Source organism: Lygodium microphyllum, chromosome 5 (assembly GCF_053477565.2).
Source record: "Lygodium microphyllum isolate KBCC chromosome 5, Lygodium_microphyllum_v1.1.10, whole genome shotgun sequence".
Lineage (NCBI taxonomy): Eukaryota > Viridiplantae > Streptophyta > Polypodiopsida > Schizaeales > Lygodiaceae > Lygodium > Lygodium microphyllum.
In genome coordinates this window covers 112932658-112937336 of record NC_141139.1, presented here as the reverse complement: position 1 = coordinate 112937336, position 4679 = coordinate 112932658, and the positions used below count along the sequence as shown (strand labels likewise).

The window sequence follows — 4679 nt, the reverse complement described above, 5'->3', positions numbered from 1 at the left end:
TGACCACAGAGGTCCTTAAGAAATTCCAAGATAGAAGATCAAACAAGTGAATAAGCAAGATCAGAAAATGATGTCAAGTCTTTGTTTTTTTAAATTTCTGCCAATAACTGAAGACGAATAGAAAGCCAAATTAGCTTACAGTGGCAACCTCCACAACGTTCATGTTTACATTCCAACAACTCTTCAGAAGACTGATGAGACAAACAGCTTTCTAGCTTAGCAACTCCCTCTTTTACATCGAAGAGCTGAACTCTGTTGTGACAACATGATCTTCTGATTCAGACAGGTAATTATTGTCTATGTTTAAATCCACAGCCTCACGTAGCTTCTAAGAATTTTGAACCTAATCTAGGACAACAATTCTGTATGTTTCAGCCTTCAGAATAGCTACAGCAGCAATAATATCATTATCTGTAATTGTAGTAGACACAGACTCATGTAACTCTCTAGAGTTGCCAATGCAAGAGGTGCACCCATAACCTACAAGAGTGAAACCTTGCAAATCCAAGTATTTGTCGAGCTCACTGTTTGACCAAATTCAATCCTTGAGTTAAAAGTAGTGTATAAACAAGCTGTTTATAGAAGAGATCCTCTCTAATTCAGAGACTCACAGTTCCAGCCAGAGCATATGCAACTACATATTTGTCCATCTTGAACATAACCTTCAGACATCCAAATGGTATCATGTTAGAGTCCTCTATTATCACAATGTCCACAAGATCATTTATTGACAAGAAGGTCATCTGTGCATCAGCTTCATATGGAGCTACAATATAATCAATCTTCTCATGTTGTAAAGTCGGTTTGTATTAGTGACTTCGTGTAAGAATTTCTTAGGCCAAGGTTTCAACGTGTGTATTGATAATTGTATCAGTGAGAGGTTTTTAGGGATCTCAGCTCTGCGAAATATGTCAATGAAACTGAGCCCTCAGAGGGTTTCTATATTGCTATTATCTGCGATGAGAAGATTGTATTGCTTCTAGGTGATATGCAATTATCAAGTGCGGCAGCAGCTGCAGTAGCATCGATCTGCGCTTTCACTGCAGTGATCGATGATCATCGAACAAACCCCCCTCTCTCTTGCCTGTTTGTGTTGTTTTTTCTCCCCCAGGTGAAGTTTTTCTGGTCCCCCCTTTTTGCCTACAACATGCCAGTTTTTCATACAGAAAAGCAGTCCCTCACAATAGCAGAATACATTTGGACTATAGGTGTAAAGCCCTTATCAATCATCTCAAATAAGAGGTACTAACCTTCACTGACTCTTCTTTTTTTACACAAACCTCTGATAATGATATTATATGTTGTCACATCTAGAGCAGCATTAACTACCATACACAAGTACAGCTTCCAAGCCTCCTCAATTCGTGCCTGCTTACATAAACCATCCAACAATATGTTGTAAGTAACTGTGCTAGGTGGAATTGAATCTTGTAACATTTTATCAAAAAGACCGAGAGCCTCATCCACATTATTATTTTTACACAAGCCAGACATCAATTTTTTATATGTCACTTCATCAGGAGAAATGCCAAAGCCTTTCATCTTACCAACAAATGTATGAGCATCCAAGACTCTCCCTTCTTTGCATAAACATCTGACCAGACCATTCACAGTCAAAGAATCAACAGTCCCTGCCTTTCCACCTATGTCAATAACCAACTTTATAGCATCATCTAATTTATTGGCTTTGCATAATCCAAGAGTAACCATACCCACAGTGAGACTATCTGGATGCATTTCTACTTTCTGCATTCTATTGTACATTTCCAATGCATCATCAAATCTTTGTGCCTTGATGAGAAAGTCAATAACACAATTGTACATGAAGCTAGCAGGCTCACAACCTAGATCACTCATGCGATCAAATAGTTGCAAATCCTCCTCAATCAAACCTTCTCCAGCCATCGATTGCAACACAAATGTGAATGTTTTAGCATTGATTGAGCAGTTCTCTGTCTTCATCTCTTCCAGCAGCTGGTCTACATTTTGTCAAATAAAATGCATGTTTCCTCAAGACTACCTAAACTAGCATACATGTTCATGAAGGAGCTACCAAGAAATGAATATGCTTCCTAGCCAGTCAAAATGATTTGGGCATGAAGTTCTCTTCCCTTGTTTAGGTAATCTGGACTAAAAAAATGCTTTCAAGATGCAAGAGAATGCCACAAGATCTGGTTCTATGCCTTCTTTTTGCATTTCTTCAAAAAGATCCAAAGCCTCTTGAATGTGTTCTTGTTCGGTATATCCTCCAATCAAAGAGCTCCATGTCACAACATCTCGATTGGGTAGTGTATCAAAAATAACATGCGCATCTGGTAGGTTTCCATACTTGGCATACATGCCTACTAGAGCATTTGAAGGATGGATTTTAGGCCCCGGAACGTGCCTAAAAATAGGAGAAAAATATGGAAATGCGGGGGAAAATGCTCAACCCCGAAGGCGGCAGCTCGACCTAGGACGATTTTAAGCATTAAGTGCTTGACGGGCGCCCGTACGACACTCCGTGAATTTTCATAATTTTTCCGTGCGCCCGTGCCAGTCAATGAAGCTGCAAGCCTGTCCGGGATGTTGAGACGAGCTCATAGGAATTTTCAGATCGAAGTTCGGAGTCCGGATGCGGAAGATGGCCCGAAACCGGCCAGGGTGCCCAAGAGGGGGCCCAAAAGGGAAATCTCAAAAGGTGTAAGGGAGGGGGGGTGACCTTTGGCACCCCCCCCCCCCTTCAAAAAATCGTGGATATGGGGGGGGGCGGCGGCTGAAAACAGCCGCCGAAAAAATCGCGCCCCCCCCCCCCCCCAATCGATTCCTGGCTTACATACAAGCCATAACTATGAGCACTCAGGCCTGATCAAGACATCGTGCCGATCAAATCGCCGGTCTCCGCTCCCGCAATGGTGGACTGGTTGGAGAGAGAGAAAATCAGTATTTCTCTCTCCTCCCTCTCTCTTCTCTTAGCCCCCATTCGTGCTTGAAGGAATAGGATGGAGATGGACGGCCGGATGGATGCCGATTCTTGACGGGATGAAAGAGCAATGCAAAACCATTGTAGATTGCTGATTCCAAGCAGAATTCATGGCTGAAAATCAATCGTGGTTCGTGCCAAATTTAATGAAAAAACCGGCAAGACACGGTAATAATTGTTTTTACAAAGAAAATGGTCTTTTGATGCAAATTTGGTTGATAAAAATGTGTTCATATGGATTGAGTTTTGAGTATGTCGTGCTTTGAGTTGTTTTCTAGCTGTTCATCATTTAAAAATCAGAAAAACATGTGTGGGATAGCAGAAAATAGAAAACCGAGACACGAAAAACCATAAAAATGAAGGAAAATAGGGTTTTGGGCTAAAAATGATGCAATAAATTAATCCACACCTACTAAAATTTCTGTTTCTGCTGAAATGAACTAAGGGCCACAGCCCATAAATTGAACTTAATTTTTAGCAATTAAAAAATGGGAGAAAATGGGAAAATTTGCAAGAAATTGATGGAAAAACCCTAAAAAATAGGAAAAATTTATATTTTGGGCTTCGGAAAATTGGGAAAATTATGAGTAATGTTCGTGAATGTATAGCAAGGCTGAGGCATGAAGATTTGCTTCAGATCAGCCTTGTTTCCATGTTTTAGTTCGTTGTTTTCCGCTTTTTATATGAAAAATAATGGGAAAAAAACTGTAAAATGACATGCAACGAAACAATACTAAACCGGGGGAGGGCAGGGTAGTTGAGAAGTGTTTAAATACTGGTGCAATTAATGATAAAGTTGCTGATTTCCATTGCATAAGCATTTAGGACGAGGAATTAATTAAAATTAAGACCTAGTAGCACGAAGAACACTTCGGTGCTAGGTCTTGCAACGAAGCACAATCGTTAGGAAGGAACCATGAAAAGGATGTTTTGCACTTGTGCACGATACTGTTTTGCTAAATGTTTGAGCACTAGGCATCCACCAAATGAATGGATCATGAAAAAGAATTTAAAAGTATCAGTGATCAGCTTCTGGAAATGCATTGCAATTGTTTTGTGAGGATATGACCTACGTTGAGAGGCAGTGAGATACCCATGCTGTAGACTAGTCATGGGGTCCTAAAGGGGAAAATAAGTGAGGACAATGGTACATTCCTGGACATGTTTATTTGGTACCTTGAGCGACGTTTGTGCGGAATGCCTATATGTTGAGCGACGCATCGAGGGGCCAATCCCCAAGGTGTAGGAGAGTCGCAGAGGGTTGACGGCATTCAGCCATAGGAGGAACCCCATGTGTATGTGATTCGAGCCTTTTGGCTATGTGAAAGGGACTCCCTCTGAGGAGTAATATTGGGTTAGGATCAGTTGGACTACGACGTATTACAAACGCAATGTGTAGGAAGGCAGAAATTTTGATAGACGCTCCTGGCCGCGAGGCCGAGGGATTGTCTTGTGCATAGTGACGAGGTCCGGCTAGTGCATGAGCCAGTGCCGGCCCGTTTTTAGGTCCATCATTGGTGCGTCTGCCGGGAGCCGCTTAAAAGTGGCGGTTCTCGAATCCTGGTTGTTTAAGGACCAACTAGCAGTTTATGCCAAAGGATACTGAGATTGATCCGTTATTTATTGATAAGCATCGTCTAGCAGAAATCCAAAAGCAAGAAAGAGACGAAAGAGCTAGGCGACGTGCTGAAATTTTTAGGAGATATTCCCCTAAGCG

General features: G+C 41.5%; 1 pseudogene; it reads right to left on the bottom strand.

Moving 5' to 3' along the window:
- Window positions 1-1158: 1158 nt before the first annotated feature.
- LOC148036304 (uncharacterized) lies at window positions 1159-2340 on the bottom strand (annotated as a pseudogene).
- Window positions 2341-4679: the final 2339 nt, after the last annotated feature.